The 14,666-nt window shown below is 36.7% G+C and overlaps 1 protein-coding gene across 17 annotated transcripts in view; it reads right to left on the bottom strand.

The window, feature by feature from the left end:
• Positions 1-14,666, bottom strand: part of LOC122574303 (MAP7 domain-containing protein 1-like) — a 202,394-nt gene that overhangs the window by 96,136 nt on the left and 91,592 nt on the right. The window lies entirely within an intron of this gene.

The following is a 14,666-nucleotide window of genomic DNA, read 5'->3' as shown; positions in this document are numbered from 1 at the left end:
AATTAATATACTATAATAGTTAATTATTCTAGAATTGGTTAATCCTCGGAATTATATATAAATAAATAAATTTAATATATATATAAATCGAATAGAAAGATTCGATCGAATTAAAGGAACGGATAACAGTCATTTATTTCGTATCAATAATATTTTGTTCGATAAGAAAGCATCTCGATGTATCATTTTCAGTTATATATATTCGTATTCAATATTTTCTATTCATATTCGTACATCATTATCACATTTAACAAGAAATTAATAAATATAAACCTGCAGAATAGGACAATGAACAGGTAAAAAACGTAGAACAGAAGGAGCCTAGTTAGGAACATACGATTATTCAACTACAGATAATTCGATAGATCTCTAACCCGTCACGCATCGAGCATGCGATCTCGAAATTGTCTGTTACCGCGTTTAGACGGCACTCCGGTGAAACGTTTTACATAACTGAAAGTCGAAGCGCCTTCCCGTCACTATCACCGATCAACAATTCTCTTTTACGGCTGTTGCGAGACGCTTCTTTTTGTTCTAGTTCTGTGTGCATCGATCTCCGTCATCATTTTACTTCCCAATATCGAAAAAAAAATCGCTTAGCATATTGAGCATCTCGTGACGTCTATATGTTCGAACCTGAGTACCACGGAACGTTCCAATCTATGTACTAAAATTATTAATTATTGAATAGTAACGTACCTCTCATTTTAATAATGTTATCTGTTTATTTGCGTCGTCTATAATCTTTTGGTCGATAACATTCGTATTACTTGAATTATGATCGAATTATAATTGAATTGATTTGATGATTTGATTAATTTTAACGATCATTGAATTATGGTCAATTAAGAAGATTCTCTTTACATTCGTCCTTTATTAAATTAAAAATTTCCAATGATAATTTTCAATGATAATTTTCAGAAATGAAAATCAAATAAAATAGCTAGCGAAGCATTGTACGTACATCGATCTAGCTTATGTTGAATCTTTAGAAAATAAAACGCAGATCTGTGTCAAGTGATTTCGTCGACGATGTAGATTTTTATTAATATTCATGTAATACAAGGACCACCGAAAGGACCATCCTGTTTATAACCTAATTAGGTATTCCGTTTTCAATTTGTTCATTCCGCTTCTAGGTAACGTCAAAAAGGTTCTTCCATTCTACTGATCGATCACAACGCGTTTTCGGTACAGACAGCTTCCGCAGTATTATAATTCTCATTTAATCCTAATTTATTTCTAATTGTTGTAAATGTTGCCAAACAACCGCGTTGTAAATTACGAAAGCTGAAACCCACTTTGCATGTCCTCGAGTAGAGATTGAAAACGCAGAATCTCGACAACGAAAACAGCGTAGAATAAATGACATAATATCGCGAATGCAACATAGAACATACAACGACTGCTGTAGAAACGTTTCACAAACCGCCGAATAATGCTACGAGAGCAGTTACACGCTGCTCATTATGTATAAACGTGACAGTAATGGCTCGTAAGAATTACTGGACCGGTATGCGAGCCTGGAAGCCTTTTGTTTGCCAAGCGACTTCTCTGCCGAACGGGCCATGCAGTCGTATGCGAATTCTCTAATCCTAACGTCAACGTGATTGCCATTTACATACCGTACGAGTCAAGCTGTGGTAAGTCAACGAAAATGACGAGAAAAAAGTGCAAACTTGGCGAGATTCTCGATTAATCGTGTCCTACCATCGCAGTTTCGCTATCCTGGACTTTCATCGCTGAAGAAGTTTATTTAATAGTACGATATCTTTTTAATGGAATATATAAATATCGATACAGTAGCGGTAAAAGTCGAGGAACCAGTTCTGGAATCGGTGGAAAACATGAATACGGTTCTCCAAATAAAGAATGTCGTCCTCACGAGTTCGGAACGCGACAAAGTGAAAACGACCCGTGCTGATCAGACGCGCGAGCTCGCTGCTCCAAGTAGAATGAGCACGGTCAGTAACTTCATGGCGAGATTCCAAGGAAAAAGTAAGTTTGTTTAAATTTTCGTATTTAAGCTTATGTATAATATAAATAAAAAAAGACTACATAGATGAATTACCCAGATTGTTCGTTCAAAAATTACAGTTTATTAAAATTTCTTTTAAAATTCAAAAATCGAAGATTGCGCATTTTCCGCTCAATCTTTATTACGATAAAAGATAATTTGAAATTCTGAACTTTGATTAGTCGAAGTGTATAAAAACTATAAGAATAGGCTACACATTCTGATCCATTTGCCCGAGAAATGCAATGCATCAATGCAAGCGTGTCGCTGAAAAAGACGTCGCGGATGAGAAGGAGTTTGCCAATTCGAAGGATATCGAGTTCGCAGCTGTCGGTTTCTCACGACTATGCCATAACGATCTTGCATCTCAGATACTCGAGTTCTCTGCAATTCTTGTCTGTACGCTTGTTAGTAGCCCGTGATTCACACGAAAAAATTCCACGTTTCTAATAACAATGACGAAAATTCACGTAACTAATTCAAGCGATCAGAAACAGACGATAGGAACAGAGAATCTCGATGAAAGTGAGGTTGAAGTTTCTGGGAAAAAACGTGTCTCGCATTTAAAAATCTTCTAGCAGCCCAGAAACAACAAGAAACGTTTTTTCACGTTGAAACCGGACTGTAGTCTTTCATTCAAGAATTAAAACATTCGTCGACTATCAACGCGTAGAATTCCATTTTTTATTTTTTCTCCATCAGAGATGCCTTTGCTTTATGTAGTAATGTTTGTTTCAATGCGCTGTCTACGGTTTTGCCATTTTATCGAAACCTGCACACCCTTTCAAAATTCTGAACTTCAAAATAGGATAAAATCAAGTGCATAATAAAGTCATTAAAAAATATCACTTATGATACAATAGGTTAATTAAAATTTGTGTAATTTAAAATTGACAATCTACACCAAATACTGAAGTATCGTTAAGAATAATATGCGCCCTAAGGTTTGTAAACGGAAATGTTTAAAAAGCGAAATGCAATAGTTATATCAGCATTACATAAATAATTCGATTGACGCATGTAAGGTATGCGTCAGTAGTATGCGAATACGTTAGTCAGACACAAACGCCAGAAGAATAGTTTAGCTCGTCATGGGGCGCGATGATTGCATGTTAATCCACCAGACTATTTGTGTATATCGGAAGAATTGAACGCACGACACTTTCGAAACAGATCTATCTCCAACGGAGACTGAATACCCGGAATCGGATTAAGTTAACGTTGAGTGACAATCTCGGGTAATAGCTGCGAAGGAAATTGAGTAACTATGCAAATTTCCGTTCTCCTTCTCCCTCTGCTTCTTTCCCTCCTCGTAGAAAAGCTTGCGCGGATTCCGCAGGTCAGTTAAATCGTAATAACCACGAACCAACAGGTCGAGCGGAAACTTGGTAAGGTTGCAATTAGATTTCTACTCGATCAACTCTGTAGCAGTAGGAGGTCATAAGCTAGATTTTTTATATATATTACGCAATATAGCAGGGAATATTGCGATAATAATCCTTTTATTACTCTGGAGTCGTATCACGAGAAACCATAAGTCATATCAGTAACTTTCTCGCGGCGCCAAATAGAGAAGCTCCATTTTTTTCGCTTATCATATTGCAGTTTCAATTTTTCATAATTTCTATCTGATTTACGTTTTCTTTTTCCAAGCAAAGCATATTGATCTTAAACGATCATAGGATAATTTTAGTTGTAATCCATTAATAAAGCTAGGTGATGTAGCACCCTGTTATTATTTAAAAAAAAAAACCAAGGGATCATGTGGAAAGCAGATGATCAAAACCGAATCTTCATCAATTGTGTATTATCTTTGGTTATCTGAACCATTGACACTTTAAGTCCTACACCGAATTCATTCACGCTGAAAGATTTCAAATTCCTACACTTCAATCTTCAATTAGTGCGAATTTTTCAAAACAAGAGACAAAGCAAACAAAGACTTTATATCTTACGTAAAAGTGAATCCAAATTTCCATACTCCTACCTTTGCAATATTAATTTTCCATAACAAAGATCGATATACCTCTAAATCCTATGCTAAACTTATTTACACAAAAAAATTTCTAATTTCCATACTCCCATCTTTGCACTGTAAATCTTCCATAGCAAATGAAAATTAAGCAACGTATCTATGAACGCTGCGCTAAACTAATTTATACAAAATTTCCCGTTACTCATCCCGATTATCCGTTTCAATCTCTCGTTCATTCTCCTCGCCTCTGGTTAATTCAAATAAACCAAACATTCGATTCAGCGACCCCCAAATCGCTACAACTCCATTAAAACCAACCCCGTCTAGTAGCGATCAGAGTCAGAAACGCGAGCTTTTACTTTCGGCAGAGGGATAATCTTGTCAGTCACCCTTCGACGTCTTCCCCACGAGATGTCCAATCGCAGAGACAAAAATTCCGTCGCGGCGACGCGCCGCGTTGGTCGCGGATACGCGCGGCGCGTAAAAGGTTCGTTAACGCGACGGGGTTGCCGTCGAGTGCGTATTATGCAGGCTTTTTCGGAGGCTGACGTACGCCAGGTAGACCGTTAACTCTCGCCACGGTGCAGCTGGTAATTTAAAAGCGCACGCCAAGCGAGCTTTCGAGATTTTAACGCGACTCGACCTCGCGGTTCTGATTAATTTCGGATCGATGCCGCTTTGCGACTCGACGCTGTTACGTAACTGCTTTCAGCGCCGGTTTCTCGATTGTTGACCACCTTGCAGGCGTGAAATGTTCTTTGCCACCCTGTATTACGTTCAAAAGTAATTAATTCATACTACAAATTAGTTTATGCTACAATAAATAAAGAATCTCCTTTTCCTTTTCTTAGCATTTGAAACGTGAAAATTTCTCTCCTTTTTTATTTACACAAATATCGTATTGTACCATAGTTACGTATTGTCGATTTTGTCGACACAAATATTACACTCTACTTTAGATGTGTGCTTTCCCGTTTCTAGAAATATTGCTGATACGAGTATGCTATCGTACAGCTGAGGTAAAACAGGTTGATTTTGAGAAATAAAAGATTCTTACCCACATTTTTGCAGAGAAGGTAAAAGGATACTGCAGGATATGTTAGAAGGAAGTAATTGATTCTAAAAGCATGCTCATTGCAGCATAAGTTCGTCGCAGCATATATTAAAATTTAGAATACAAATGAGTCCATTCCGTTTTCTGAAATTTTGTTAATTCCGATACTAGAATGTGTGATCGTCGTTTAATTTCTTAGAAGACATGTGATTAACCTCGATGGAGTTAAACAGTTTGGCTTATGTATGACTTATGTATGTATTTAAGCATAATCTGTTTCAAGCCTACGGATTAAATTAAAGTTGGGATAAGTAAAGTTACCTAGTACAAACGTTTAAATATGAGAACTTCAATGTTAAATGAGAAACACAAAAGTCAGCATATATTGTACTGCATTGTATCGTATTATAGATACATTATATTGCTGTCCCAATTAATTACAATTCACCTATACAAACTCACGTTTAAGATCATATAACGAAATAATTAAAAAGAAGTATATTTCTATTGTTTTCTCGTGCTTCCTGTTGTATTTGTTTATTGTAATATATTATGACGGCACTCTTATTGTTTCGTGATTCGTTTTGAAGAGCAGAGCAAATATCTTTCAATTAACACACACGCGACAGTTCGATCCACATACGTAATACAACAGTACCGCTACATATGCGTCTGAACAAATAGAATTATTTTCAAGGAAGGAACATAAAATACTACACTTTATCATGTATAATAAAAATGTAACAGGCCTCTCCGTGGCTTCGTCGCAATGAAAACTCACGTGTAATCAATAACGCTTATTGAAAGCGAGATTAGTGTCAGTTTCAACGGTTTCGGCAGACCGCGTATAATGCAATAGCGGAGCAAAGCGTGGCTTAACTGTTATTAAACATTATACAGAGTACTGTATTTTACCAGTCGTGATCATACATTCGATGCACTGAAAACGCGAAAAATATGCCGGCTAACAGCGCACCGACAGAACACGATTACTCGAGCCAACATCACTTTCGCGTCACGTTGGACGCATTTGATCGACCGCAAGCGATGGAATTTCGAAATGGTATTTACGCGAGGAAAATACTAATATATCTAATTGCTAAATACTAATATATATAATATATGTAATTCAATGTTGCTCCTCATTATTCACCAAAAACATTTGTGATATTATATTTCGAAGGAAAAATTATTTACAACTAACGAGCTGCTAGGGTAGAAGGCGAATTACTGTAGAAAATTTGTCTGAGTATATGAGCCGCCCAGAAGTCATGTTGATTGATTCCATATATTGCAAAGTAAACAGAAGTGTATTGAACGTTACAATTGCTAAAGAATTTCTACGAGATTTACACTTATTTATGTCAGCTTCTTGCAACGAATGAACTTATGGAAATAAATTATTAATCACGTATACGGTTAACGAAACTGAGAGTGGAAACTATAAGATAGAAAGTGGAGCTGACCAGTTTGGTTTCTGAGAAACTACACGAAACTTCGTTAATTTCATTAGCACTATAATCAAATGAGACTACCGTGCCTACGTTGGTAAAGTTTGAAACCAATGCAAAAATGTATATAAAAATTACGCTTTTACAGAAGACGTTTATTACAAACATACGTTTGGTAAAAAAATTAATACACTAGAGAAATAGCGATCTTACAGATATAATTAGTGCTGAAGATGATCTCGTTAAATATTGTAGCTTACTATAATATGTTTTGCACGTGTCGAGTAATTGACCGCTCGAATACCATCATCATCTCTGTGAAATATAGAAGTACACTAAATATATCGTAACATCTATGTACATTTTCAAATTTCTTTTAAACTTTACCAACATAATCATGATAATCGGATCTCATTACTGTATTAATGAAATTTCAAACTGTCTTCTATAACACGCGTAATCATATTCGTAAAAAAAAAAATTTCCACGAGCGTCCAACAATTTTCGTTAGCTACTGTATGTATATTCGTTGTATATTAAATTCAGTTTGTTCTATCGATCCATCGAGCGTTCCAAATTGTGCTCTGTCTTTTCTCTTTTTCGCCAGAAAAATCATGAAACAAAAACAGAAACAGGTCGACAAAAAATGTATACTCTTGATATATCCGTACGGCTTCAATGAAATCGCGAACAGATACGATATTAGACCGAACTTTTTGCATGAAAAACGTACCGCGAAACGCGGAACAGGCCGAGTTTTAACAGTCACCGAGCTATTCGTTGTATTTCCGGAGTTCTCATTGTTCGAGTACTCGAGGAACCGGCTGGCCGTGCAACCAGTAATCCGTCAGATGTTTCTACCACGCGAAAACTGCGAATTCGATGTGTATTATTTCCTCTACTCTTTTCGGCTACTCGTTCCCCAAACGTTTCCTCCGATATTTTTGTTCCGAGTCGGCGAGCATGAAACGGTTAAATGTTGTACTTTCCGCGTTCACCGAATTCTACCAATATTACGGCGAAAATTTAACGTAAGGGTATTTATTCGAGAATGGCGAAAGTTTTTTGATAGGGAAGGTAAACTTTCAAAGTTTTGTGAAGAAAACTGTGTCGCGACACGCTGCTCTGTTACACGGTGAACAACCTAGCGACCAAGTTCCGCCATCTTCATTATTCCCTACACAAACGAAAAGTTTTTCGAGCGTAAAATACCGTCTCGTTTCAAGAAAAACTGTCTTATATTCGTTTCTACTAATTTTTAATTAAACCTCCGTATTCGGATTTTCCTTCACATAAGAACAGAAATTAATATCAATCGGTGCTTGTCATTCTAACAGAAGAATTAAAAACAGGTACCCGCTGGAAGCGGATTATTTCTTAACAAACACACAAATTTAAAACACATAAATTGTATTCGATTAATCGTTCTATGGAAAATGCTATTTCTATCTCTTTCCCATAGTATAATACCTAAAACTATGTGTTTTGTACTTTGTAATATCGTAAATATCCAACAATTTCTACACTTGTATCTTCAACATTAATTACTTATTAATTACGCAACTACTACAATATGTATTACAACATTAAATTAAATTAAACCTCTTACAAACTTCTAAATAGATAATTTATAGAATAAATATTCCTCCTTTACCATCCCTTACTCTCTTTAATATCACAACGCCTTTTCATCTAAAACGATATAAAAACTTGTAGCATGAAAAACATAAATTTCAAAGTAGCTTCCTTCTCATCCTTCCGTTTACTAGCATCCTACACAAACCAGATAACATATCGCGGCGAGGAAGTGGGTGAACTTTCGGGGAAGCAAGGCGGCCACGATCCGATCATGGTTCCCTTCCGTGCATCTCGAGCAGAAGGTCAAAAAAGAAATCGGAAGCCGTTGCGGCGATGCACGGGATCCGCCTAATTGCGTTAAACTCCGTAACCAGCGGAGCCGTTTCTAAGTAGCTGCAGGCGTTTTAAGGTTTTCTCGACGTCTTCGTCTTCCATCTCCGGACGTTTCAATCGACGTTCTCGATATTTCCAACTATGCATCTCGGTACCCATTTCCATCTATTTCTTTTTTAATCAACTCTTCAATTTTTCAGTTTTTCACTTAACAGTTTTCTTCGTTGAACACTTCGCTGGATCGCTCCGAATCCCCGTTTCTTGAATATTTTCAAGTCGTCTATGTTTTCAGAGTAGAATTGTACGAAGAGAATTTAAGTATGTTACAGCTTTAATTATATTTATAAGCTTGTTTCGAGTAATTTTGCGTTAAATTGCTACGATCGAATCTTCTCAAAGTATCTGATTATTGTAGATACCTATATAAGGCACATAATAGCTACATATTTGACGAATGGGCACGTAGATAAGTTTTCAATGAAAACCATTTATTTACGGCATTACAATAGCTACGTGTCCACAGAACGATTATTGCAAATTGTAATTGCATTTGAAAAGAGTAGAGAGTCGAAGAGTTGAGAGTTTTCGTGCCAGAACACAAATATATACGGGAGACAGTACGATAATTGACTTTGTTATTGAACTAAGTTGTAGTTGCCTACTGAATATTCTGGGGTTTATCAACGTAATGGATAATTGAGTACTTAAGCACTTTTGTGATCTCTGCGAAATATATACTTACCGTAACTGTCTTGTGATTTCTACATATATTTCCAGGTTCGTTTCGCGCTTTGCCAATATAATTATACGTTCGACAATGAAATTTCTAAACATCTCATATACCACACACTATTGTATATATTCGTAAAAAAAAAAAACGTTTGCAAATATTTGCATATTTTCGTGATTCGGTGTAAAAGTCATGTACTTTGTGCTTTCAAGGAACGAAGAACACGTACAGCGATTAATCAGATTTACATCAATTCTTATATTCTGACGTATTCTTTTTTATTTAGACGTGACGAAGGTTTACACATTCCATGATCGTCACGCTCAATTTGCCTCGTCGCGTCGCGATATCACGCATGCTTAAGATATATACAGCCGAGTTCCCATCAGACTCGCCCCGTTTCCTCGACGTAATCAACCGCGTCGATTTCCGTGTAATTCACGAGACGTCCACTCCATCAACGTTCCCAGCGAACGACCGTGTCTTACAATCGATGTTGAAGTCGGAATTCTGTGAACAACGCCTTCATTTACAAACGTGCCAACTAAAAGCCTTTCTTGGGGTGGTAATTAGAGAAATTTCTATGAATATTCCAATACCGCGTTGCGAACAGTTTCTTGTAAATGTCAAGTTCCACGTGTTTTGCTTTATCAGAAATTAATATTGCTACGAGGTAAACAAGTCTCTGCTTCGATTAACCGGTTAATTGAATCGGTTTTTAGCAGGAAAATGGCCATTGAATTAAAAGTTGGTAAAAACGAATCAATCTTAGCTGGCTTGATCGCTGTCTTTTTTACGTGTAAACATGCTTTACTTTATATTTAACCTGTTGTCGTCCATCACCACAGGCAAAGGAATTTTACAGAGCCGAACATCGATACATTTTATAATTAACAGAACGGTGACTGTTTCTCTGTCGGCATAAATTAAATAATTGATAGATAAGAAAGAAAGAAACAGAATAAAAGAAGGACAGGTAAGATAAATGATCGTGTTATTGCACATAAACAATGATCTATACAAGATACGAAACTCGATGTGCAAAGATTAAGAGAAATGAAACGGCACGTGAAAGCATAGAGAATTCCTAAATATAGAAATTACGATCAAGAGATTAAAAATCCAAATAAATAGTTAACTCGCCTCGTTTATGAGATTGTCAAACGATAATTGGAATCTTTGAACGAATGCTTCCACATTTTTCTTACGACTTCCTAGCATATCAAAAAAAAGAGGGAAAAAGCGGAAACGTCTTGCGAAGGTAGTGTCTTGTCTCGCGAGAGACAAAAACGAGTTGATCGACTCGAAGCTCCCTGTTTTTCGACTCGTATCCCTGACCACGCTTTCGACTGGCAAGGTTATTTTTATGGACCAATTTATATCGACGGGTTTTCGATCTACGAGATACGTAAAACGTTGGTCTCTGATTCGTTTTGCGCTGGATCTCGACTACGTGACCGGACTGGATGATTTATGGTACGATTCAATTATGCCTTTCTATTTATATGGTAGGAGTAACGATATTTTCTTCGAAAAAGTTAATCTTTTTGAATACAGACTTAATTTTCGTTGCATAATGATTAAACTAAATTAATTAAAATAAAACGTGCGTCTTTTTTTATATTTGACAATGTTTCTAGGTATAAAACTCAAAGGAGAAATGATCTTACTTAAATTTATACATAGTTATTTATCTATTGGTTGATATCGTAACTTCGTAGATTTTAGAGTAAAAAACACATAATCGCACAGGTGTCGTTACGAGCTAAATAATTTATACTTTTCCACATATCTGTATAGACTCAATAATGAAAAGATAGAATAATATGACTTCTATCGAGCAGAAACTATAAACCAACGATTGTTAGAGATAATTATGAAATTTGAAAACTCTCCTCATCTTCGAAATTAATTTCTATTAATTTAATGCGATTTCTACTCTATAATTCTGCGACCTTTACTCGACGATACCTGCATCTAAAGACATTGAAATTTACCTCAGCGTCAGAATTCCCTAAAGAACCAACGAAGGACCTTACAGACCGTTAACGGACGCCTAATGATGCCCAAAGTATCGAAATGTCCCTGGTCAAAATGTAGGTCAACAAAATGAGGAGTTTTTCGTCTTCACACAAAGCTACGTTCTTCGAGGAAAAAATTCGTTAAAATTCCTTCAACCGGACACCAATCGAGCTTCGAACTCAAGCTTCTAACGGGACTTTCGATAGCTTGTAGTCGATCAACGATCGAAAAGGAAATACCGATACAATCGGTAATCGTTATAAAGTAGAATTGATTGGTTTGGCGTCTGGATAAATTAAATAATAATACGTTCGTGAAACTATGTTACATGTCAAAAACGAGATGAATAGAATCGAACATTCCAGCTAAGATTCAAAGTGTCTTGCCTACTTCTTATGGACATAATATCAAACGCAATATGTGTTATCCCACTGAAAGAAAGAAATTTATTTTATTAATCGATCTCGCAGGTTTTTTTTAACGAAAGCAGCGTTTGCACGAAAATTTCATTACTCGACAGGAATGTACAATTGTATCGCGAATATTTGTGTTACATTATACTTTTGTAAATATTGGCTTAAAAAATGTAACTTCGACGAAGAATTATTTTATCTCCTAAAAACTATCACAGGTACCACTTTTTGGACATTTAACGTATTTTTTGCACATTATGTGCATTCTTTTTATTCATTTTTGCACCTTTAATTTTCCAACGAATGCATAAAAATTGGCGATTTAATAAAGTAATAAAAATACTACGAACTTCTCCGATAATCTAACATTAACAACGATCATACAATGTCGATCAACAACCAAGAAAGGGAAATAAATTAGTTGTATTTTATCGCTGCTCACTCTCTATACTTTGCAACAGCGTGCAAGCGTGTGCCTCGTTGTCGCGAAAATTAACTACGCGAGGTGACAAAGGTTGAAATTGCTTTATGTTAGAGCGGGATTTCGTGGTGAAAGTTTGCCACTGGCGGGTGGTTACAAGAGGGTGGATTTTGGAATACAAATTATAAGCAAGCACAGTTTTCGAGACAAACTACGATTTACGAGGTAAACACTCGCCGGAGTTTCGCGGATCTTCGAATATTAACTAAATTGTAAGGTAACCAAGAGGCGTTCGTGCAAATACAAATAACTACGTAGGTTAATTTCTGCGGAATTACATGTGCAACAGTTAATCGTAATAAATTTCAGAAAATTTTCCAGCTGTTATTATTAATTCTGTAATACTACGCCCGTGTATAATACCGTTAATACTGTTAATACCGTGTGTACTAAGAAATTTCTCAAGTATAAATCATCGACCTCTATAAATTGAAAAAAGAAGCTTCCTAAAATAATTATCTTTTTTACTTACACATACGCGTACCATTTTTATTTCAAATTTCATATCACATTGCTATTTTTCAATTTTTCCATTCATCAGCTTAATCGATCTTACTTCTGAATAATTTAAATAACATAGTAACAATAACAATAAATAATAATAGTTTAAATAAATCCACTTCTTAAAAAATAGGACGAAACAAGTCTTATTGAAAGTCTTTCGAGACAAAAATGGGCGAAGAATACAATGTAGTATTCTGCTATAGTTTTAGGATTAAACGAAGTTTCACCTCCTCCACCAAAAACCTGTAACTGTACCCCAAAGGATAAATCGAGGAAAAAAGTTACGAATTCACCGACATATTCGCGCGATTCCCGAACACATTCTCGTTAATTCGGCACGTGACGACCCGACAGAAATCAATTTCGTGGAAAATCACCGATTCAGCCGCAGTTCCGCGGTTGATCGACGCAACAAGAAGAAATCAGAAGTCGCGCTAGTATCGACTCTGTAGGAAAGTTGGATCGCGATACGACCTTCCATAATATCACTTTTTCCGCATGTACGCATAATCGATCTTATTTTCTCTCGCCAGCATGAAAGGTTGCCCGACGAAATTGGGATGGAATTTATATTTGAAATCCATCGAACTGTCTGACTGCAATGGTTCGTACCACGCGACCAGAATCATTTTCTTCCTCGACGTTCTAGACGTTTCGGAATATTCTCAACGGCGAACGAGAATTCTACGTCTGACAGTTAATTTCGTTGACATTTAACGTTAAAGATAGCGCTAAGATCATTTTCCATCATTAACGAACTGACAAGAAGCAGGATTTTCATTGACAAATAGAATTATTCACAAATTTCTTACTCCAGGGGAAAGGTAAAGGTAAGGTTGTTTCGTGTTTTCTTTAAAATGTATAACAAGAGTTTGCTGTTCGGTGATTGTTTGTCGAACGTAAGCTTAACCTCGGACATTTGTAGCAGGTAAAAACGCTATGACAAACATTCGCGCGATCGCTTGGAACCAACACAGATACATTGGGAACATAGAATAATGGTAACCAATTAGAGGAACAAAGAATTACGGATCTTTTACAAAGCAAATACTTGGTATTACGTGTATTAACACATAAATTAGGCGCGACATTAAGAGTTTAAGAGGAATATCAGAAAAGAAAGAACTGTGCTATCTCGTGCGTTAAATAGATAAGAACGCAGAAGGTAAAGTTAAATTGCAATGTGGGTGGCAATCATTCAGAACGATTACTCAGACACAAAGAATTCTAAGGTCTATCCAGCGCGATTAGCTTCGTCGCCTCGAGTATTCATCGAGTCGAATCATTTTACGAGTCAGAATTTTCACTGCAACTATAACCAGCTTCGAATCCCAACTCGTCGCTATTTCTTAGAGCAATCGACAGCTGTTGTCATTGAACCGTCAACGACTGGGATTCAAATTTTACGAGATCAGAACAAGGCGGCGAAACGGATCCATTAACTACGTTGTAACCGATATACGATTGGTTTCAAAGGAAGGTCAGGATCAGATACAATTAATAACTTTATCTGTGATGAAAGGAATCAGAAAGAAGCGAGAAAGAGCGAGAGGGAAAACTGACAGCCGGCGAGTATTGACGATGAGTGGTATCGGTGAAAAAGAACAAGAAAACAGTTCCGCTGGAACAGAATCGCTGCGGTTTAAATGTCTTGGAGCGCGCATTGGATTACGACGATCGTTCTTACGACTTCGACAGCCTACTATCGCGTTACCAACTTCTGAGAAGGTGGACAGCAGGCCGAAGCGTACCTGCCTTTTTTTCTCTCCCGACCTTCTCTCCTTGAAAGCTCAGCGAGCCTGCAATTTCCTTTACGATCCACGGTAATGAGCAAATTGTACCGCCGTAAAACCAAACTCCAAAGAGCCAGCTACGGAAAAAAGCCACGTTTATATACGTAACTTCTAATCCGTGTAAGATTTTTTTAAGCGCGTTTATTTTCTCAAAAACTTTTACCAAGCACCCACGCCTAACCAATTTAAAGCAGAACGGTGAAATTCACGACGAATACACAAACAAGATTAAATGATTTGCTCGTTGGGTCGATCTATCGGAATCTTGTTTCTATCAAATGCATTTGTACGTCTGGGAAACGCTTCGAACTCTTT

The sequence above is a fragment of the Bombus pyrosoma genome, linkage group LG2, assembly GCF_014825855.1.
Source record: "Bombus pyrosoma isolate SC7728 linkage group LG2, ASM1482585v1, whole genome shotgun sequence".
NCBI lineage: Eukaryota > Metazoa > Arthropoda > Insecta > Hymenoptera > Apidae > Bombus > Bombus pyrosoma.
Note: the sequence above shows the minus strand (reverse complement) of the source record. Positions and strands in the feature narration are given on the sequence as shown.